Raw genomic sequence first — 23,120 nt, forward strand, 5'->3', positions numbered from 1 at the left:
CTACCTCTTGTTTCTCTGAGGCTGACAGGCTGCCATCTTGCTGAGGCTGGTCTGCCACCCGGCAGGTTTTCCCATTCCTTCTCCTGGGTGTGACATCACATTTACAAGTGCCACCTGTGGTGGGTCAACAAAAACACGGTGACAAAAGAGGACAGCAGAGGAAAACAATAGTGTTTGCTTCAACAAAGTGGGGGGGAAAAAATCACAATTTACTTCATTTATCCAAAGACTGCCAACGGCCCAAATTTTACACTAGGCCTTTACCAGTGTGCCTTTGATGAGCTACAGGCTTGTGTGTTTTCAGGTGACTCTTTGAAATGGTATTTTGAAATAAGTACAAATACTCATTGTTTGGCTGCACTTTTTATAATGTCTATGTCGACATCCGTGATCGTGATGAGGGAACCACAGTAAGAATTATGCACCTTAATCTTGAAACAGAAAACATTCTTTATAGCCAAAAGGATATTTGATTTTAAAGAAAAATACTTAACTCGTACTAAGGTTGGGTGGTAACGATCGTGATCTGATTGTCATTTTACGAATGAACATTGAAGCTGAGTCTGAAAGCAGGTATTAAACCTTCGTTGTGCTGCGAGAACAAACAGAAGCAGGTCTACGGGGTCCAGCCTTGGGTTTTCAGAGGAGTCCTGCTTTGTGCACTAAAAAGTACATGCTCAGAATACTACCTATCACACATAGAATATTAACTCCACCTGTGGGGTTAGAGGAAGCCTTTGTTTTAAACATATCTTTCTGAATTGCCTGAAAATTTTTAACAAGAACCTATTGCTTTTATCATCAGGAAGGTGGAGAAGCTGTGAATTACTGACACAGAAAGCAAGCCGATGGAAGGCAAAGGCCTGCCCTCCCGGTCCAACCAGAAGCTGACAGAGGCTGGGCTCGCTGTCTCCTCTGGGTCCTTCCTCCCAGAGCGTAGTCAGAGGAGAGGGTGCACTGGGCTCTCCCTGTCACTCCAGCTCCGATGCTGTGTCGTGTGCTTCTGCTTTACTCTGTGAACGAAGGCGGGTCCCAGAGCGACCACTCAAATGGGGCTCCAGGCAGGTTTCCTGTGCTCTCTGACCTCAGCCCTATGTCTGGTGCTCAGCACGACACCCCCCAGTAATCCCAGGTCAACACTGCCCAAGGTTCCAATGGAGTCAACATGTTAACAAATTAAAAAGAGCAAAGAGCGTTTAAGATACGCGGAAAGGACCACAAGTTCCTGAACTGTGGAGCGGTAACTTCTGGGGCTAGAAGATGTCAAAGCAGTGAGAAGTACGATGGCCATTAGCGAGAGTGACACATCGCGCTCTCAGGGGTGAGAAAATCAAGGTGAGGCGCTGCCTACTGGACTCCAGGTTCTTTGCTTTTCCTCTACAGCCTGAAGCACAGGAGAGACATTTTCTAACACTGACCAGTCCAGAGTCTGCTGGACCTTAATTCCGATGACAGCGAGCAGCCCAAAGGGCTATCGTATCTGTGACCAGCTAGTCAGAGGCATTGTCACACTCCAGCCAAAGCCAACTCTAGCTTTGATGTCCCATAATGTTTGCAGGGCTTCTTAGGACTGGCTGTAGGGTCAATGCACAACTCAGGCCTAGAAGATCAATGTACTGAATTACGGTCAAATTGGTAAATCCCAGGGCAGCAAGCGTTTGACCTGATGTTTGTATTTCCTTAGTTCATTCTCTAGGGTTTCCACCTAGGCTTATATTTTGGAAAGACGTTCACTAACTCATTTCCTTATACTGTTATATAAAAACAGTGGAATTTTTATTAAAAAACGTTAACTTCAGAGGAATTGATCACCAGCTTTAGGAATGTACCTGGAGAAGACGACTTACTTCAATAGGTAACTACTAACTATAATTAAGTCCTTTCCTTACGAATCCTTAATCTAACGATTCTAAATGATTTCTCTTTCTTTCTTCCTTAGTGTAAGCCCTCCATTTGGGAAGCTTCCGAGATGCGACTGGTGAAAAATTCAGCATGGCTACAAATGGGTTCTTTCACAAACTCAGGGTATAGTGTTGGTGCCCTCGCCACCTACCACACCGTAGAGTTATTCCCTCTCCTCTTTCCCTCCTGTCCCTGGGAGAGGTGTGCCGAGTCTAGTCCCTGGGTATGGAGCCGCTCTCCTCCCATACGTGCGGGAGCGCTGCCTCATAAATCACCCTTTCTTTTTCCTGGATTGTCCATCTCCCCTTTTCTATTGGTTTATGGCCCTAGTTCTAAGCAGGCTCATTCCACTCGACAGAGAGAGAAGGGACAGTGTGGTACTTATTTCTGTATCTCCACACCTACCTAGCTCACTGTAGGAGCTGAAACTGAAATTATTTTTAGAATTAAGATGTAATGATGAAAATAGCAGTCATTGATTTCTTTTCCCTCTTCCTCTGACTTGCTAACCTTACGCAGAGCTGGGCTACACAATTAGGGCTCCAGTCCCATCGGGTTGGTAGTTATGACATGCTTCTAGCTCTGGTGCTACCAGGGGAATGACTGCAGGGTGGCAGCTGGGAGAGGTGAGTGGACCAGGCCTTTCTTCTGTCATTCTTGTGCCTCACTTTTCTCCCCGAGGCAGAAACAAGAAGAGATTACCATCTCCACACTGCACATCTCTATGTGGGCTGCACAAAACCCCACGAGCTTTTCTTACCAGTCAGAGATTTCTCTATCATTCACCTTTCTAGGTCCTCTATCAGCACCTACTGTACCATTATCTCCCTGCAATGTGCTTCTCCTTGCATGGGGTGGGGGTGGGAGGGTCATGGGAAGATCCCCAGGCAACCCACTACAGTCCACAACTTGTTTCTGACAAGACCTCCGAGTTACAAAAACTCAGCATATACCAGACTCTGTGATCTCTTCCGGAACAAGCCATTTTAGGCACACCAGAAAATGTAACAGATTTTCTAAAACTATTTAATGCATGACACGTAAAAACCCACATACACCAGGAGCTGTAAACACAGGACTTGAAAGCGATCGCCTCTGACTAAAAGCAGCAGAGACAGAAAAGCTCAAACCTGAGCCCGGAGTCTGGGAAGTCGAGGTGGGAATTGCCTTTGGTTCACCTAGAGAAGGAGGAGGAAATAACCTTGTCTCCAACAGTCCTGCCTTCTCAAGGCCGTGCCAGGAGCAGAGGATTTTTTTTTAATTCAGCGGCAGAGCACTCCTTTGGCTCCACGGTAGACTGGCTGGGCCACTTCCCCAGTATACTGTCCCCCATGCTTTTAAGCCACAGTGAGACTTGCCACAGGTATCATATTGGGTCCAAGGGCCCGGAGCTGACCATGAGCCCAGAGCTGCAGGACTGCTGGGATTTCCATGGGGGGTAAATGAAGGGAAGGAAAACATGCAGCGAGAGACCCTGAAATCTGACAAGTGCCCTTCTCCAACGAGTCCCCTAAACTGGTGGCTGGCTGATGGCAGTTATTCATAGCAGTGCTAATCCCCTTTCTCGCTCTACCCCCTGGCCAGACACCAAAGGAGCCAAAGGAAAATAACCCCAGAGAATACCACCTTAAATCCATCCACCTTAGCACATTTAGTTTCCTGGTTTCGTATATTCTCGTCCTGAATTTATCTTTTAATCTACGCAACAGATTACTTGGTGATATAAAAAGGAACAGAATCCTTTATTTGAATTTTCCTGTCAGTCAAAGGGAAGGAGATATTACATTTTCATGGGAGTAGGAAAGTTCTGGAAATTTGGTGACGGGTGTCTGAATCTCTTTGGCTTTCTGGTTTCTGCTTATTGGACACTTTATTTAACTTTCCTTATTTAATTCTTTGTGGCCCTGGGAAAGTTATCTCATCTCACTGTGCCTTACCTGAAGTGGGTAGTAAGAGTCTTTGGCCTGCAGAAAGGGACAACCCAACACACATGTGGGAGTGTCGATACAAATAATGAGCATGGTACATGCCCGTTATTCTTTGTGCGTGTTAATATTTTCCCCAACTTTTATTATTTTTTTTAAAGTTCAAACCTGTGGACGAGTTGCAAAGCATAGCACTATGAACCCCCATTTCCCCTCACCCTACACCTAGATTTACCACTTGTTAATATTTTGGTGCATTTGCATTATCTCTTTCATTCCACACACTTGCACGTTCACACAAATATTTTTCAGTGACCTTTTATGAGAGGTTTTTCCCCACAGAGAACTCAATTGTTATTATCCCTAATATCTTAGCACATGTCTTCTAAGAACGAGGACGTTATCCTACATAACAATGGTGTAAAAAATCACATTCAGGAAATCTAACATTGAAAACATAATATCTTCTATTACGCAGACTAAATTCAGATGTCCCCATAATATTGTTGAATGCTTTTTTTATTCTTTTCCTTCCAGAATAGAATCAAGAATTAGTCATCCCATTAGCTGTCTTTTTACAAATCTAGAATAGTTTCAAAGTCTTTAAGAAAACATTCTTTTATCACCATGACATGTTTAAGGAAAATTTATTTTGTCTAGACAAGAACCGTTACACATTTTTTTTCTTGTGACGATGATTTTAAGATCTATTCTCTTAGCAACTTTCAAATATACAATACAGTGTTGTTAATTACAGTCACCATGCTGTACGTGACGTCCCCGTGACCCACCGTGTTTCCCTGAAAATCAGACCGGGTCTTATATTCATTTTTGCTCCAAAAGACGCATTAGGGCTTATGTTCAGGGGATATCCTCCTGAAAAATCATGCTAGGGTTTATTTTCCGCTTAGGTCTTATTTTGGGGGAAACACAGTGTTCATTTTATAACTGGAAGTCTGTACAACTGAGCACCTTCACCCATTTTGCTCACCCACCCCCATCCCTGCCTCTGACAACCACCAATCTGTTCTCTGTGTCTATCAGCTTGGTTTTGTTTCTTCGTTTCTTTAATTCCACATATAAGTGAGATCATCTGGTATTTGTCTGTCTAACTTATTTTTTTCACTTAGCATAATGCCCTCAAAGTCCATCCATGTTGCTCCAAATGGCAAGATTTCATTCTTTTTTATGGCTGACTAATAGCCTATTATATAGATGTGTACACACACAGACACACACACACACACACACACACACTTCATTCCTTTGCAATAGCAAGGCCAGGTGAGGACACAGCAAGAAGGTGGTCATCCGCAAGCCAAGGAGAGAGGCCTTAGAAGAAACCACGCCTGCCCACACCTGGACCTCACTTCTGTACTTTCTATGTATTTCAACACACAAATAAGCTTCCTTGCAAGGAATTAGAGATACTCAAGTGACAAGATGTGAGTAAAATATTACACACAGAGTTTAACACAGTTGGCATCAACTTTAAAGTAGGTCGTAAAGCACAATGTCAGTTCTTAAAATCCCTCTTTAAACAGGCAGAGCACTTCTGCTGTCTACCGCCTGTGGCTAGAGGAGGAAGGAATCTGGGGCCAGGTTTGGGGCTTTGAATGCAGAGTCGAGCTAGCTACACCAAGCTGGGCATCCAGTTTCAGGGGAACAGAAGGATTCTTCCAGATGAAAGGGTCCTTGGAAATGGTCTAACAACCTTCCAGCCCCGATGGGAACCCCGTCATCCAGGAAGCATCCGCTGGCCCCCCAGCTGCCGAGAGGGCAGAATCAGCCCCTCACTGGAGCCCGGCATTTGCGTCCGTGGTACGACGCAGTTGAGTTCCTTGTGTGCCCCAGAATTTGATTGCCCAAGGTGCCCTCCTAACAAGGCAGGATAGCATTTCCCAGTATCTTCATCAGAAGCTCCTGAGCTGTTTGTTTAGAAACAACAACAAAATAAAATAAAAGCAGGCTTCCAAGACCCCGTCCAGACCTAAGGACTCAGAGCTCTGGAGTGGGGACTAGGAATCTGTATTTTAAAAGCATCCCATGTGATTGTATTCACACTAAAATGTGAGAACCCCCAGCCCAGGACCAGCGCAGATTCTGCAGGTGCCCCTTCCTGGCAGTGATCTTTTCCACCCCGCCTCTTCCTTTTGGTCCCCAGCCCCATCCTTCCCAGCCTAATGCTGTGCTGGGCCCCCCAGCTCACTCCCTCCCCTTCCCGTCCACCCCACTGCACATTCTTGTCCATCTATGATCCTTCTAGCTCTTTCCACTGCCAGAGCATTGTCCCTCTCCCTCTTCCCTTCCCTTCCCTTCTCTTTGCTGCTCTGCTATGTTCTTACTTTTGTCTCCTCTTCCTTCTTCCTCTGGTTTACTTCCTCTCTTCCTTGTTTCTGACCTGTCCTACTTCCTGGACTGCCCAGCCCATTCCCAAGTGGTGCTGGAACGTGGCCAGGAAGCCAGAGGCAGAACACCCTTAACTACAAGGGCGTTAAGCTCCAGATTCAGGGAGCAGAGTTCTGATCAGAGAGGGCCGTTCAGGAATCACCTGGGAGGTCAGAGACGGCCTCCCTGGCTGGGCTGGGAGGACACGGAGTGCCACAAGAGGTGGGTGAGGGAGGAGGTGCAGCTTTATGACACGGGAAATACCATGAGGAAGGAGATCAAGTGGCCCAAGGCCGGGCAGGGTGGGGTAGGGCAGAGAGCTCTGTGCATACCTGGCCCTGCCCTCCAGGTGACCTGTGTGTGGGCGGGCTCAGGAGCCACGGAGAATCAGGTGTGCACTGCCGGACAGACCCTTCACCAGCCTGGTTCCCAAGTGCTCACTCTACCTGCCGGGAGCGGTGTGTGTCCTCTTTTGTCAGACTTCGAAAGAGAGCAGTGAACGTGTCTTATAGATGGGGAACCGAGAGCCTTTAGGGACAGAGGCTGTCCCCGAAGGCCCTTGTGCACAGAGCCCAGAAGGCAGGCTTCCAGCTGAGGCCAACTCACTGCGCCCACAAAACTGCGGCTCAACGTCGGTCTGGTTTGTGCAATGTACTCTGATAAGCTACACCAGCACTTATGTCTATGGAGCCGATTTCACTCCGTGCACATACTCTCCGGCACACAGCACGCAGCCAGAGCGTGCTGGCTCTCACTATTAGGAAACAGCCTGGTATCTGCCGTATGCCTGCACTGATTCTCATCCAAGGGAGGCGGCAGGCCTGGCATTTGGGGACCTCTCACAAGACGTCTTTGTGTCAGAACAACTGGACAGACAACCAGAGGCAATTTCCCCCTGCCCTGGGGAGCTCAGATGCCATCCCCACTGGGTGTGGGCTGGGTTCTTCTGAGGCCCGGGAAGTGGCATTGCTGCTAAAAGGGCTCCATTGGGTTGTCCCCTGCACCTGTTGTCAGGTGTGGCCCGTTCCATAAACGCCATGGAACAGGACAGCACCTGGGTGGAGCAGAAGAGACCTTACCCGGGACTTAGCCCCCCAACAATGCTGTCTGGGCACCTCAGGCAGAAATTCAGGAGGGCTCTTTCCTCCCTTGGTCTGGATGAGCCAGAAATCACCTCCCTTTCCTTACTTCCTGTCTTTGGATCCCCAGGGATCTGCCCTCCTTCAGCTAGAGAACCCTGCTGTCCCTGCCCCCACCATCCTGGGCGGGGACTTCTACTGGGCATGTTCTCCAGAAGTTGGTTCTGAATTTGAATGTGTCTCCATCCTTTGCGAGCTGCCTTCTAGAATCACAGGGTGTGTGGGGACAGAGTCCCAGAGAGCAGTTTCCAGGCTCTCAGCCTCACGTGGAGAGGTGCTGGCTCGGGTAGTAGATGGCCGTCAGCTGTGACTAGTTGGCCGTCAGCTATAACCAGTGAGCCATTAGCCACTGATACGGCTGCCGTGGCTACACTAGCAGGCGCGGATGGAGGATTGTAGATTGCAGAGAGGCGGATTGCAGCTAGCAAGTGAGGTGGTTGGCAGAGAAGTGGACGGCCGATTGCCGATCGTGTGACTCCTGCTTCCTGTGTCTCCAACCCAGCCGCCAGTGAGAATATAGTGCTATGACTCCCCTGTCTATGGCTCCGTGGGTGTTCCTTTTTGGCCTCACCATGTCCTGCATTCTTATGTGGGGAGCGGGACCAGAGACCCAGCATGACACCCTGCATGACAGGGTGAGCCCCACACATCCAGTTTGGCGTCAGCACCTTTGGCAGATGCGTCTTCCGCCTTCCTCCACCACCAGACTGCACCACCGGTCACTTCCAGACTCCCCTGGCACTTCCAGCCTCACTGGCCTTTATTCCGGCTTTCTTCTCTGCCTGAGAGAAAAATCCCCACTCCTTCCCACTTCTGCTAATTTTCCAATCCTCCTGCTCAGAAGCTTTCCCTGCCAGCCACTCCTCTCTTCCTTCTCCCGCTGTGATAACCTGCCTCTCCTTCCCTTCCGCTTCCCCGGGACACGCCCTGTCATCACCCTTTTCCTAGTGTGTCATTAAACATTTACACCTGTGTAAGTGTGAGCTCCACAGTCTTTTCATGGTGTCCCCAAGGCCAGCCTTGGGGCTTCAGCATACTAGTGTCTCAGGAATGACTGAGTTTTATTCCAACAAGATTGTCCACAATCTTAACGCTCCCCTTCTCACTCATCCCCCAAATAAGCAACTGGAAAGGGGACACTGGGAAATGAATCTGCCCGGTCACTACCTATAACACCAGGCTACACCTCTATTGCCCTATGGATTCTGAGGTGACCAAGACTCTCCTAAAATAGAGGGGCCTCTAGTGACTGGGCTGCATTCTGGTCTCAGCTTGACTCTGTTTGTAGTTTCATTCATTCATTCATTCATTCATTCATTCATTCATTCATTCATTCATTCTCCTGTTCCTCCCCTGACCACTCTTCCTAAAGCAGGATTCCTCCGCCGATGCCGATCAAAGCACCCTGTTTATTCTCTTCGTGGCCCCAACAGAATACCAAGCCATAGTTACTCGTCCACGTGTGCATGCTGTCTCCCCCAGCAAGAGGTACAAAGGAAACAAGACAGCTTTTGTTTTCAACAGTCTCCCTCACAGGTGGGGGAGGCAGATGACACAATGCAGGGTGATACATAGAGATCATGGGATCACAGGACAGAGGACTAACCCAGACTGGGGGTGGGGGGGCTGGGCAGGGTGTGTGTCAGGGAAGGCTGACATTTGCCGTGAGTCCTGACAGCCAGCAAAAGTTTGCCAGGCAAAGGGGATTGGGAAGGACATTCTCGGCAGAGGAAGCCACACGTCAGAAGCCCAGTGGGGAGAAAATGGAAGAGGAGAGGAAGTGCCGTCAGTCATCGCTGGAGCCTGGTGTACAAGGGAAGCCCGTGGAAGCGCTGGCCTGTGGGCAGGGCCTGTGCTGCTCACAGAACCATGACCTTGAGCCAAGCAGTCAAAGGTCATGTTTTCCTGCAGCTTACACTCTAGGCGTGTGTGTGAGGGGGGAGGGAAGCATATGTAAGCAAAAACAGGCGTGTCGTGAACATCAGGTACTGATAAGAGCAAGGAAGAAAGATAGAGCGTGGCAGGAAAAGGGTGCTGGGCGCAGGCTCGTGCTCTTTGACTGACGGGTCAGAGGGCCTCACTGAGCAGGGGCCATTTGAACCGAAAGCTGAATGAAGGAAGGGAGAGAGCTGGGCGTGCGAGCTTTGGGGAGAAGTGTGTAACTGTCTCAGTCTAAGGAGGTGTCCAGGCAGGCCCTCCATTCAGCAGCATGAGTGTCTAGGACAAGGATTTCACAGAACACAGACAGTCTGGAGCCCGATTCTTGGCTCTTGTCTTCCAAAACAGACTTGCTTCCTGCTTACTATAGTTTCCTGAGAAGGGGGTACAATTATGTCCATTTTTAAGGTGAGAAACCAGGGGCTTAGAAATTCTTAAAACATAAAGCAGAAAACAGTGGTCTTTTTTTAAAAGCCAAGGTGTTGACATGCAAGGGTCAAATCACTTTTAAGAATCTGCCCCAAAACAACAGGTTAAGAGAGGAGCTGAGCCACCTGAGGCTCTGGCCCAAGAGACTCCTTAAGGAGAGAGGAGGTGAGACAGGGAGCAGGAGGTCCCCGAGGCAGGCTCCACGTCCCTGGACCAGGGCTCCCCACTCTGGGCTGTGGGGGGCGTGAGGAGTAGGAAATCTGAGCGTCAAGACCACCTGCTGCTCTGGAAGGCAGCCACTGGCTTCTGGTGGAAGGAGAGGGATAACACACAGGGTCACAGCAGGGGGCCTGATGTAGGACCCAAATATCCTCTGGGTGTGGGTGTGGGGTGGGCTCAGAGGGGCTCCGAGTGAGCAGAGTGATGGCTTGTACACCTTGGGACCTGGATGAGAGGAAACAGAGACCCCTGTGGACCAAGGGCTGGGAACCCGAGTCTCTTTCCCGCAAATGCCTGGTGTGGCAGGTGCCCATGATGTAATCACAGCGGCATGGACGGCTGCCACCTAGGGGGTGAAGGAGATGGGGGAGGAGGGTATGAAATGACTTATGTTTAAATTTGAAGTGACTACTGTTTTTACCTCAAGGGACTAGATGGAGTCTTCTGCCAATGGGCAGACCTGGTGTATGAAACAGAAGTTGAGCTTCAGAAGGAAAAAGGAAGTTACAATTTTTGGCACACTTGAATTGTGTAGTGTACAAATTAAGCATTTACCCACTACGGTAATGTTGACTGGACAGCATATAGACACACACAGAGTTCCTAGGGAGACGTTCCATCCATTGTCAGTTTGTGTGTCTTCTGCACCCAGAAAATGGGGTGTTTTCTCCTTTGCTGAAAAAAGTGGGAGAATTTTCTTAGGTTTCAAAGCCTTGTGGTTCAAAGGAAAGCTGGTTTCGTTGTTGCCTGTCTCTAAACACCGCAGTTATTCCTTAGGCCTCACCTGACCCAGCAGTCCGGCTCAGTCTTGGGCCTTTGAAATCCCCACGCAACTTCCTGTGTGATGCTCCCCACTAGTGCTTTCGTCCTGGTGGGAATTGCCAAGCCTGGTATCTTGGAGGAAGACACAAAGGGAGTTTCAGGGTTAGAATTGAGTGTGGCCTGAAGGGCCAGCGGGGTATAAAAAGAGGATTTCGAATCAGACGCACTTTGGCTCTGCCACTTGCTGGTTGTGTGACCTCTGTCAAGTTACTTTCTCTTTCTGAGCCTCTGATTCATCACCTCCAAAATGGACATTATACCCAGGTTTACAGAGCTATAAAAATACAACAAGGAGGGAGCATGTTAGTTTGCCAGAGCAACCGTAACAAAATACCACCAATGGGGTGCCTCAAATAACAGAAAGGAAGTTTTTTATGGGTTTGGAAACTCGAGGTCTGAGACCAAGGTGTCAGCAGGGTCGGTTTCTGCTGAGGCCTCTTTGCAGATGGTCTGCATGTGTCTATGTCCTAATCTCTTTTGATAAAGACGCTTGTCAAAATGCATGAGGGGCCCCGGCCATATGACCTCATTTTACCTTAATCACCTCTCTGAAGGTCCTATCTCCAAATATAGTCACATTCGGAGGTACAAGAGGTTAGGCCTTCAACATATGAATTTGGGGGACACAATTCAGCACATGACAGTGTACAGAAGGGCTCAGACAGTACAGGACGAAACTCAGACTATTAATGGCATCTTCTCTGAAGAGATGTCCCTGTTCTGCTGTTGCCCACGGGCAAATGGCTCTCAGAACCTTCTCCATCTCCACAGAGAGACTGTCTTGGTGACGGCGTCCGTCAGGTGCCAGAACCCACTGGAATGGGGATGGTCCCACGGAAGAGGGGAATTCCAGTGTGTGTGCTTCAGCAAGGAGCTGTGGGGACAAGAGTTGGCTTGCAGTAGTGGCTTGGTGACCTTACTTCTTTCAGAGCCAGCTTCTGCTTTCTATTTTTGTTTTCTTTGCCCCTTGAGGCCTTGCCCATCCAAATGCTCTTGTTAATGAATCCCAGAATACGAATTAAATGGCCATTTGGGTTTCACAGGGGACCACCCTCACTCTGCTGATGAGAGACCAGCGTGCAGAGTAAATCATAAATTCATTTCTGCTTGGAAAGAAGAAGATTCTGTGGGCAAAAGTATTTAAAGGATAGGATTCAACAATCCCATTTGTCAAGGATTTTTCTCTCCAGTCAGCAGAGATGCTTTGAAGGTCCCAGGACAGCCTGGAATGCTCAGTGATGCCAAAAGGAGAACGATTTCGTTGGCTTCCTTCCTTCAAAAGAAAATCTGGTTTGTGTGTGGAATCCTAAGTAGCACTTTGTTCTTATTTTTAGAAAACCTCATTTGGTCACCGTGATTCCCCTTTTAGTGGTCAATATCGACTTTCCTGAGTAGACAGGTGATTGTTTTAATTATGGCTTTTGTCAGCACAGGGGAAGTCATTTTTCAGCAGAAAGTTTGTTTCATAGAGGCAACGTTTACATGCTGATGTAGTGTTCCTGGGCAAATAAATGGCGCCCAGTGCAGTTTCCTGGCATAGGTGGTGTGGATGGATGGATTACGGCTGTGGATGGGAGTTCCCGCTTCTGCTCTGGAAACAGGTGTTTATACCCTGGAAAGGAAAGGGGCTTGTTTCCTATAGCGATGATGGCCAGATGGTAATGATAGCCACATAGGAGAGCGCATGATGGCTCCCTGCAGATAACAGAGGATAATATTAACGGCTACTTTGCTTTTGGTATATTTATTCACAATTACCCAGTGAGGTTAAGTCATATTCACTTTCCAGTTATACACATGAGGAAACAGGCTTAGCAAGGGTTAGCACCCTGTCTAAATTCCCACAGCCAAATGAGATTCAAACCCAGGTCTGATCTGATTCTACAGATTGTGCTTTTAATGCCATACTCCCCTGCACCTCAAGTGAGGGGTCCTCTTATCAGAACATCTCTACGGTAGGTAGTTCTCCGTGGGCTGGCATGAATAGAGTCACCTTGACACTTGTTAGAAATGCAAATTCTCAGGCTACCTGCAAGTACTGAGTCAGAAAGTCTGGGGGCTCAAGCTTGAGCATCATTTCCCCAAAGCATTCTAAACAGGTGGAGATGCAGGCACTGTGTTTGTTGAAACTTCTGGAGAGAAGGCTCTGACGGTCCCACAGGGCAGTCATTCTCTCCATCTGCTTGTTTAACTGCATCGATTATTAGAGTTCCTCCTTAGATGCAGGACATCACCAAGGTATTAGAAAGAGCCTGTCTGATGGAACATGTGTGGTTTGAATGTTAGCTTCCTTTTCCATACACAGACCATAGATGCTTTGTTCTTTGCCCCAGGAGTAAGGTAGAAGGGGGACATTTTTGAAAAGGGCGAGAAAGAAAGACTGAAAAGTCAAGTCTACTATTTCTATAGGAGGTAGACCTTCTAGCAGCCCTGGGCTTGGATGATATTCTGGTTCCTCTAAAATCACAGATCAAACAGAAAATCCCTCCTGATGAGCAAAGCAGATCACTGAAGAGTGGGTTTTCAGAGCAGACTGAGACCGGGCTTCTTAGAGCTGCCATAGGTCAGAGGGGCAGGAGAGCTCAGAAAACTAGAAATCAGATACGATGAGCAGGTTATCCACCTGTGTCCACAAGATGAAAGGTGGGGTTCATGTACTTCTTTTTTAACCTACCCAGAAAAACAGAGCTTCTGTCCTACTGCATTATGTGCCATCTTGGGGGAAAAAGATGAGAGGGAATAGGGGTATGAGTCAGGGATGGAGGCAGGGTGGGGTAGGGGAGGGAGGGAAGCCAACACAACAATGCCTCATTGACTGTATGACTGTATGACTTACTGTCATACAGTGAACTCTTGAATTTCGTGAGGAGATGGAGAAAAGACGTTTCTCGTTTCCACAGTGTAATGCAATGCATAACTGCACAAAAAGCAAAGAAACAAAGAGAAGAACGTTAGACTGACACAAGGAGCAGTACAAGCAGCTCTTGTAGTGAAGGGTAGAAAGCTCTTTTTATTAGATGTTGGATTTGAGTGAGTACACTGAAGTCTGAGTAAGCCCGTGGAAGCAGCCTGTTTCTATAGATATTAACAATACCAGAAGGAAACAAACAGCTTCGGTGAGGTTCTCAAAGAGAGGGTGAGACAAGAAGACGCCATTTAGAACTGAAGTATGATGGCACATGACTGAGTTCATTTGAATGATCAATTGTATACTTGTGACAGTCCTGGTATAGGAAGTAAGGTTCGGTATTATGCTGTCACATCCTTTCTACATTCTCCTCTTGCTATACCACGTGACCCCCGCTTGACAGGAGATAAGACCAGATGACTGCTAAACAACTTCCTTCCAGTTCTAACATCCTATGAAAGAACGCTATGCAAATGTTCACAGTAACGGTATTCATCATAGCCAAAAAGTAGAAATGGATGGAATATCTATCAAAGGATGAATGGGTAAATAAATGTGGTGTGTCCGCACAATGGAATATTTGGTAAGAAAAGGAAATAAAGTGCTGACATGTGCTACAACATAGATGAACCTTGAAAACATTATGCTTAGGAGCCAGCAAGAAAGAGCACATCTTGTATGATTCCGTTTATAGAAAATGCCCATACTAGGCAAATCTATAGAGACAGAAAGTAGATTACTGGTTGCCTCGGCCTGGGGGTTGGGGAAAAATGGGGATGACTGCTAATGGGTACAGGGTTTCTTTTCGAGATGATGAGAATGTTCTAAAATTAATTGTGGTCATGGCTGCCCAACTCTGTGAATCAACTAAAGGCTATGGAATTGTACAGTTTAAATGGGTGAAGTGCATGGTACACGAATTATATCTCAATAAAGTGTTGTTTTTTTAAAAAACAAGAACATTATTAAAAAAGTTTTCAGGACAAAGGGCTTGGCTTATGGCACAGACTTAGGACTGCACTGTTTGGCCAGAGGGCTGAATGGAGAGGAGACAAAAGCCAGGAATAACAGAGCAATTACTTAGCAGGAGGGGTTAACTGGACTACAGAGGTCGGGAGGTCACGGCAGACTGCCAGCAGCATGAGGACAGTGGGCATTTGGTGTGGGTGAGGATGCACCTGGGATGTCTGAAATGGACAAAGAAGCCTGCCAGAGAGCCCCAGGAGATCCTAAGGCAGGCTCTCTGCATTTGGCCGGATCTGCACTGGGGCGTGTCTTTCTAAAAGGACCCCTTCGGCCCTCTCACTCATGCCCATATCCCAACAGCTAAAGCCACCATTTTTCGCTCAGCTCTTGTTAAAAACGTCTTCTTCCCTAGCTCCTGCATCTTTGGACATCATGTCTTTCTCCTCTTTTCCTTTTGTGATTCCCAGGTACCCTCTCTCTCCGTGGCATAGGCTAGTTTTCTTTTTCTTTTTTTTTGTTTTTAAGACGTCAGTGTTTGACCTGTATATTTCATTTATTCTTCCCTTAGGTCCTTTGTGACATTTTCATAAACATTTTTATGTATAAATGTGAAGATTCACTAATATACTTAAAATGAGGGAAACCAGTTGTAGCAAGTGTTACTAAGATGAAAAATTGTATGTGGTGAAAACAAGGAGAATGTAAGCTGACATTTAGTTTCCACAATTTACACAATAAAGAACTTGAGAGCCTCCTCGTAAGATCCCCCCCCGCCCCCAATGTATAACCAAATAATATTCCATTGTATTCTCATTTATGTTTATCTAGTAGGGACACAGGTTTATGTCTTATCCAGGGTTTATTCAAATTATCCTTTCACTTTTTACCCAACTAAAACTAATGCCAGATTTCAAATCATTCGTCCAATCATTCATCCACCACTCATCCACTCACTCATCCAACAAATGTTTATTGGGCATCTACTATGGATTAGACGTCTTTCTAGACGCTGAGAACAGAATGATGAAAGTTTGGAGAGCGTGCTCCTGGCTCCCATGACATACTATTCAGCAGGAGAAAGAGATGTTAGCAAATAATCACACAAATTTCACAAACAATTCTATGATTTAAATTATGACATGTTATATAGAATAAACATAGGGTACTGTTATATAATTGGGCCCCATCTTCTTGCCTGTCGTCCTACACCTATTGCTAAGGAAGCCCATGGAAAATCTTGGAAGAAAATGTCAAACTCCTGAATATTTGGAAACATATTAAATTTTCAATCTCTCAGGTAAGTGCTTTAATTAATTCAAGTAGAATTGGTCTTAGTTGAAAGAACAGATCACTCCCTTGTAACAGGCAACATTTAAAAAAAAACAGAACTTTTAGTGACTTTTCGTTCAAGTATAACCTACAGAAGGAAATGTGTGGAGAGCACGTGTGTACAATGCAATGGTTTTCTTAAACCTGAACACACCTGTATAACCAGAACCTGAGTCAAGAAAAGGAACATTATAGAATCCCAGAAGCTCCATGCATGCCCGCTTCCACACCAAACTCAGTTTACGAGAGGACTAGTATTTTTGAGCCCTTGCTGTGTGCTGGGTTCAACGCAAGTCTCTTCCGGATCCCGTGTCATGTGAAGAGCAGTTCATTTTTTTCCCGTCTCTCAGATGTTAGATGATTCCCTTGAAATCTAGCAGACACCCGCCATTTAACTAGCAAATCCTTTTTCAGAGAGCCACAACCGTATCCTTCAGTCCCCCACGAACAGGATTCTTGTAATTCTGCATGCCTGGAGATTTTCCACAAGAAAATTTCCATGATGACAGAGGCCGTGGAGCCCATGAACAGAAGCGGAAGTGGCAGTTTTTCCGGATGGCTGTGTGCCAGACCCTTAGGCAACGCGGTTCCAGGATTTCTTAATTTGTTGTTTTGGGTGTCCTCCCCCATGGAGAAAACAGTCAGCCCGTGAGCCTCTCCCTCACCACCAAATCCTTGTTAAGGGTAATAGCTTGACTTGCTAACTTCTCTGAACAGCAAAGGCCACTGTAGGGCAGTTCTTAGACGACTGTCATCACCAAAGCTCTGAAGAAATTTACCATGAGTTTTAGGGGCACCATGTCTTTGAACTCTGAGGGCTTAAAGTAGGGCATTGCAGTGGGGTTTAAAGGGGAAAAAAAGAATTTGAAGGATTATGGGAGAAATAGGGACAGAGAAAGTCACAATCTGCCCAGAGGAGGTTTGGCCTTCATGGAACAATACTAAAAAAGTTTACTGGCAGCTATTTTTGCTTTAGAGACCAATCCAGACCAGAAGACAGGCCCGGGAGTCAAGCACTTAATTGTTATCAATTGTACTAGGAGGAGTTATAGGGGACAAAAGCCTGCTGTTATTATTTACACAGTCATACTTCTTCGTGCCCCACTTCATATTTTTGCTGTATGGGTCATTTTGCTGCTTGACCCAACTTGCAAGAGATGTGTGTGTTATTTGTCATGCTGGCATTTTCTGTACATGTGGGAGGACATGTGTGTACATGGAACAAAACTTTTCCAGTCTCTCTTGGTGCCTTGTATGGGGAACCTTCTCTCCAGAACAGCTTCCCTGGTGAAGACTTATCCCCTAAAATGCCCTGCTAGGGTGTCATCTGAACTTGGAAGTCCTCGCCAACCCACCCAGGTAGAATTAATTAATGTCTCTTTTGCTGTTTCTTGTATCCAATCCCATTTATTGTTGCATGAATGGAAGAATGAATGAATGAATGAATCCAAAGATCTTCTTATTTTTCTCGGTAGTTGCATAGGACCTGCCTCAATAACCACCGCACCTAGTGGAGGTTCAATAAATGTACAGCCGTTCTGAACTTCACCTCCCACTTTCTCCTCTCATCCTTGATGGGATGGTCATAAGATGTTAGAATTAATTAGTGGGAACTTCAGACGTCATCTGCTCTGTTGTCCTACTCAACGTGGAAATCCTCTATAGAGAAGATTCGATTGTCTCTTTGAATATCTCCAGTGGTGAGATGCTCAATAACTCATAACATAGTCTGATTCACTCTGAACCACTTAAATCGTTAGCAAGGGGTTCTTTTACATCAAGTGGAAAATTACCTCTCTGAAACGTTTACCTGTTGGTCCTTTTTCTCTCTCCCCTCCACTCACAAATTGGGAACGATCCTAAAATCGATCCCCTCCGTTTGGCCATCCTCAGGTATTTGAAAACTTCTGTGATGTTCCATTGAATATTGTCGTTTTCCAAATTGGGCCAATCTGGGCTAGATCCGACAACAGTCCCTTGTGTCACTGAGTTTCCAGGTCATTCCTCTTCCTAGTCTTTCTCCTTTGGCTTCCAGTGTGTCAATGTAGCTTCTTCGGGATAGTACTCAGGACAGGGCTGTGGTAGTAAGAAGCTGGCAGTCGCAGGTACGATTCCTGGTCCCACTGCTGAGCCGTCTGAGTGCCAGGGCTGAGCATGCAGAGCTCGCAAGGCCCGTTCCCAGTAGAGCCTGGAGGAAAACCACGCTTTGCACTGAAATTCTGCTCTGAGACCCTGTTTGGTGATATTGCCATGGCAGCGACCAAGTGCCTTCTTCAAAATATCAGCTCGGAGAAAGGAGAGGTGATGTCTTGTTGGTCTTTCTTAGCAGGTGAGCTGGGATGAAAGAGACTGCCCAGGGTGGTCAATGGTGACATCTGGGGATCGACAATCACTGGCAGGGACTGGGAAACTCTGGGTGAACGGACATGCATCAAAGCCGGGTGACCCCTGGCCCAGGGGCGAGGCTGGCACAGCACTGTGTGGATTCCTGAAATTTGCTTGCTGAGAGTCCCGAGGTGAGAATTCTCCACTTTGGGAAAACCAACTCTGGTTGGATATACTGGCTGTAGTCTGTGGTGGTACCTGTGGGCGTCTGCTTGCAAAGGTGGAAGAGGCACGTAGTTTAGAGTAGGTGTCAGGTGTGAAGCACGGAGAGCTGAGTGGGAGGAGAGTGGGGCTTTGCTGTCCTTCCTCTACGCTCAGTGTCTACTGTAGACGCACAAACACTCTAAGAGCAGCATGTGCCAGATAAGAACCTCGCTCATCGAGAAATGCTTTCAGAAAGGTCATCCCTTCTTCCTGACTTTAGTGGGATCGACCTGCCAAACATCTGGGGAAACCCAGAGAGGGCAACGTTTGCCCTGTCCTGGGGCTCCTCTTATAAGATTCTGGGTTGCTGTCCTGAAGTCCTTTTCAGGAACATTCCATAGCTGGGAATATATTTCTCAGACTCAGAGGCCATTCTCAGCTTATAGACATGCACAATAAGGACCCTTAAAAACTAAAATGGGGTGACAGAAACAAAACGCAAAGACAAAAAATAGGAGGTAGATGAAAGGGAGCTGGCTGTGCTGAATGGAAGTCATCTGACTCATACAGAAGACAAAGGAGTCATGAGATTCAATGACTGAGGCTGGCTCTGTGCCCGGAGAAGAGCCGGCCAGGGGCTGGAGGACACAAGTGGAGGAAGGCAGTGGGAGAAGGTCTAGCTGGACTCTGACAGAAGCTGTGGTGGCAGATATTTTGGTCTTTCTCTGTGTGTCACACCTGACGGCAGAGGTCCATGTCACAGGGCTTGTGGGGGCCTCTGAGCGAGACTGTGGCTGCAGGGAGAGGTGTGGCGTTGGGTACTGTGGGGCTGTCATGCCAAGGAAATAGCTGTGGTTCCTTCTGACACTTGATAGGAGGTACAGGGATCAGCTGGCCATCACACGAGGCTCCTTGAGGTAGGTCCCACGTGGCATGAAGGGCCACAGCCAAACATCAGAGACTCTCTCCACTGTTCATCCTTCAGTCTGAGTCCCGTGGGAGCCGTTGGATGCGAGACCAAAGTTGGCAGTGGATTCCAGCTCAGAGGAGTGCTGGGTCCCGTCTAGAGACCTTAGCCCACGTTTAACCTCCTCTCTGTCTCCGATTGTGAGTGAATTGTTCTTTGCTTGTCCCACCCATGACACCACGAGAAAACATGACTTGCTTGTGAAATGTGCCCCAATCAACTTAAGTTCAATAGCCCTAGCAGGACCTCTGAATTTCTCACAAGCGCTCTGATCGTACCTCACATCAAGTAATCATCTGATATAAATGCTAGTTTCCTCAGCTTCCATTCTCTTCCTTTCCCTGCCAGTGATTTCTCTCTTGGAGCCTAAATTGGTGCCCTCTGACCATGCCTCTCACTTACTGCACTGATGCCCAGGAAAGTTCTGCTAAGTTCTGGTCACTACAATTGAGAAGGGTAGAAAGTAGCTAAGCTGTCTTTCCCCAATCTCAAAACCAAAGCATAATAAAACCTACCACATTCTATTATATACGCTTGAACCTCACAGGGACTTCTGGGTGCCGCACTCCCTTTCGAATCTGCTGTCCTCTCAGAACAGTGCCCTCTCCCACACCTTTCTCCCTTTAACATGTACTGTGACTGACTCCGTCCATCAGCCAAGACGAGGCACTTCGGGATCTCACACGGTTTAGCAATTATTCTTTTGAAAGTCAGTTATCAACGAGGGTTAGGTGCATAGAATAGCAACTGATAAAATTTCTGGAAGTCAGATTTTACTAGAGTAAGAACTCACTGAAGAATATCTTCTTGCTAAAAATACACAGTTTTCAAATATGCTGCAACAGCATAAAAAGAGAGTTGTTAGAAACCGTAACTGGTCGTGGCCATTTTTTTACCTCCCGGCAAGCAGGAGAACACCTGTCTGGAGGTGATAACCATTATCTGAGAGGAAGATGAGGACAACACTGATGGCTCCACATTTATGCACAAGACATGGATAGTCTGCGGTTGAGGCAGTCAGGGGAGAAGAGTCTGCAGAGGGTGAAGTAGAGGCTGAGAAACACGGCCGTGGAGGATCAGCCTGAGGACTTTTAAGAACGCTGGTAACTTCTTTTCTTACTTTTTGCAGTGCTGCCATATTGAAACCTCCCATTTTCTCAAAACGTCAGTGAGCCTTGCACAAGCACACACATTTGGGTTGGCGGCTTTCCGGAGGTAATGGGGTGCTGCCTCACAAAGTCTGAGCTGGTACAGAAAAGCGATTGCATGTGTGGGGTGCTTGGGTGACCTATACAATGAAGTAGTTCGCTGAGAGCAGAAATTCAGAGCCAGGGTGACTAGAAGAGAATGGCTCCAGGCAATATAAGAGTCCTCGGGAAGGCCAGGTGAGAGAACAAGTTTCTCACCACGAATGATAGAGATTTTGAGGCAATTGCATTTGACAGTTTAAGTCCAGTGTGGCTTCAGCTTACGTGTGGGTTACACGTCATCTTTCTGTCTTCTCATCACTTCTATCATTTGCATAAGGTCAGGTAATGTGTTCATGTCAGGGACCAGGAAGAGCGGCTGGAAGAGCAGCCATGGCGAGCTGAAAGGACATCCAAGGGCACAGACACAGGCTGAGAAAGAACCCTTGTTGTTCCTCTGGCCACTGGGGCCCGTGATGAAGCCTGGGCTTCTGGCGACTTGGGGGATGAGAGCCAAGGCCAGAGAAAACCAGGAAATGGCAAAAGTAAGTGTTTATGGAAAAAACACAATCCAGCATTGATAGGAAATACTTGCTTCCTTGTGTATCTTGCCCTTTTTGAATTTTGGGTTTCCCTAAAGGAAACAGTTCTATTTTTGGAACACACACACACACACACACACACACACACACTCACACACACACACACTCACACACGCCAGAAGATAACTGGAGCCAAAGCACCCATGTTCCCATGGTCTCTTCCAGGCTCCTCAGTGCCTGATGAACAGGCACAATTAAAAAGCAGGATGGAAGAAACAGGATATTTTTGTAACTTTGGGAAGATTGGGCCATTCAGTATTGAGTATCCAAAGAGGGACATGCCTAAATCTGGACAGCACAAGGAATAATGAGGTGCTTGGTAAATTTGGTCTCATGGGGAGCTTAGGGCTGAGTGAAAGTTAGGGAGACTCCCGTGGCTCCATTACCCAAGAATAACGGCCCTCGCTGTGCGGTAATTGGGTGCAACAGCGTGAATGGGCCGCCAGGATGTGAGATTCCACAGCCTGGCCTGGAATGGCCAACAAGAATGGAGCCACCTCATTTCCTGTCTCCTATGGTAGAAGCTGAAGTGCTTGTTCTACCAAAATATTCTGTGAGAGCCCCTCTCTCCTTCCCACAGCTTTTGGATGAAACCCTGACATATGCACCTGGTAGAGATGGGAGAAGGACAAAACTCTCTTTCCACAGACTCATAGAAATGAAAAGTCAGTGCAGGGGGAGGAACCGGCCTGGCTTTCTTGATCCTGCTTTGCTCCAGCTCACCAGACTCCAAAGACTTTTCTTCTTCCTTCCCTCTCAGAATGCAAGAAAGAATGCAGAACTGTCTACAAAGCCTCTTGAGATTGTTGAAGAAAAATACTGTCTGAATATAAAGGCGAACGTGCTAGACAGCTATCAAACTCAAAAGCGAATAAAGTCACAGACTGGGAAGGAACTGCAAAAGATAACATTAACATTTGTACAAGTCAAAATCTTGTACAAATGACTAAGTGGCATTTTTTTTGAGGTCAAGAGAAGCTGCAGAGCCTACAGTTCGCGCTAAACCATAATAACAAAAACACTTGTCCCCACGATCGTTTCAGAGAATAACCTCTTCACAGCCTAACTTTGCAAAAGCCTGTCTTGTTCATAACCATATGCCTAAATCCTACTGCAGTGCTTAGCGTAGCACAGGTCTCAGTAAATACCCGTTGAATGTATGAATATATATGACTCAGCTTTTATGCAATTATTTAGTTCAAATATATTGAAATAATACCCAAACAGCTAGCTAAGCTGCAAAGGGCTTTATTCGTCAATATGGTGACATGACAGGCAGGTTTTGGTGGCTGCGAACAATGATACATGCGTCATCATGGACTCCTATCAGCATGTAAGCCAGTCTCTTTACAAAAGGAAAATATCTTAGTCCTCAAGTAAACCTTTTCTGCGTCCACCTTTACTTTCCCAAATAAAGAGCCTTTAGATGGGAAGAAGGGAAGGAAGGAGGGATGAAAAGAGAGCCAGGCTGACACAACTGACTAAGCCATCACGATGACTGGGTGAATGATTTACAGAACTGTATAAAAAGGAGGCGTTTAGGCTTTGTTTTCTTTTGCACAACTTATTTTCTTTCCTGTCATTTTAACATGGCTTTTGGAAACCCTCTGAAGGTCGGGCACAGCTAGGCCCTTGCCACTGTGTGCACTGAGGCAAGAAGCTCTGGAACTTGATTTCTCCACGTGTAAGGTGAGAATAGTCAGGTGTGATGGGAAGCGTAAGAAGCCACGCACAGGTGAGTTTCCAAGTGAAGTCCCCGCAGGACCCTGCCTGGCAGCTCCGGGTACACACAACCCCATGGCCAATTAGCCAATGCCGGAAGGGGTGGGGCAGAATGTAAGTTAGCAGGGGTGCCAGTCCTCTGAAGGGG

The 23,120-nt window shown here is 47.0% G+C and overlaps 1 long non-coding RNA gene across 1 annotated transcript in view; it reads right to left on the reverse strand.

Moving 5' to 3' along the window:
- Window positions 1-23,120, reverse strand: part of LOC308487641 — a 144,431-nt gene that overhangs the window by 43,559 nt on the left and 77,752 nt on the right. Inside the window, exon 3 of the long non-coding RNA XR_013991735.1 lies at window positions 5-114. This is a non-coding gene — a long non-coding RNA (uncharacterized lncRNA). The remainder of the gene's footprint in view (window positions 1-4; window positions 115-23,120) is intronic.

The sequence above is a fragment of the Rhinolophus hipposideros genome (genome assembly GCF_964194185.1).
Source record: "Rhinolophus hipposideros genome assembly, chromosome: 19".
NCBI classification, from domain to species: domain Eukaryota; kingdom Metazoa; phylum Chordata; class Mammalia; order Chiroptera; family Rhinolophidae; genus Rhinolophus; species Rhinolophus hipposideros.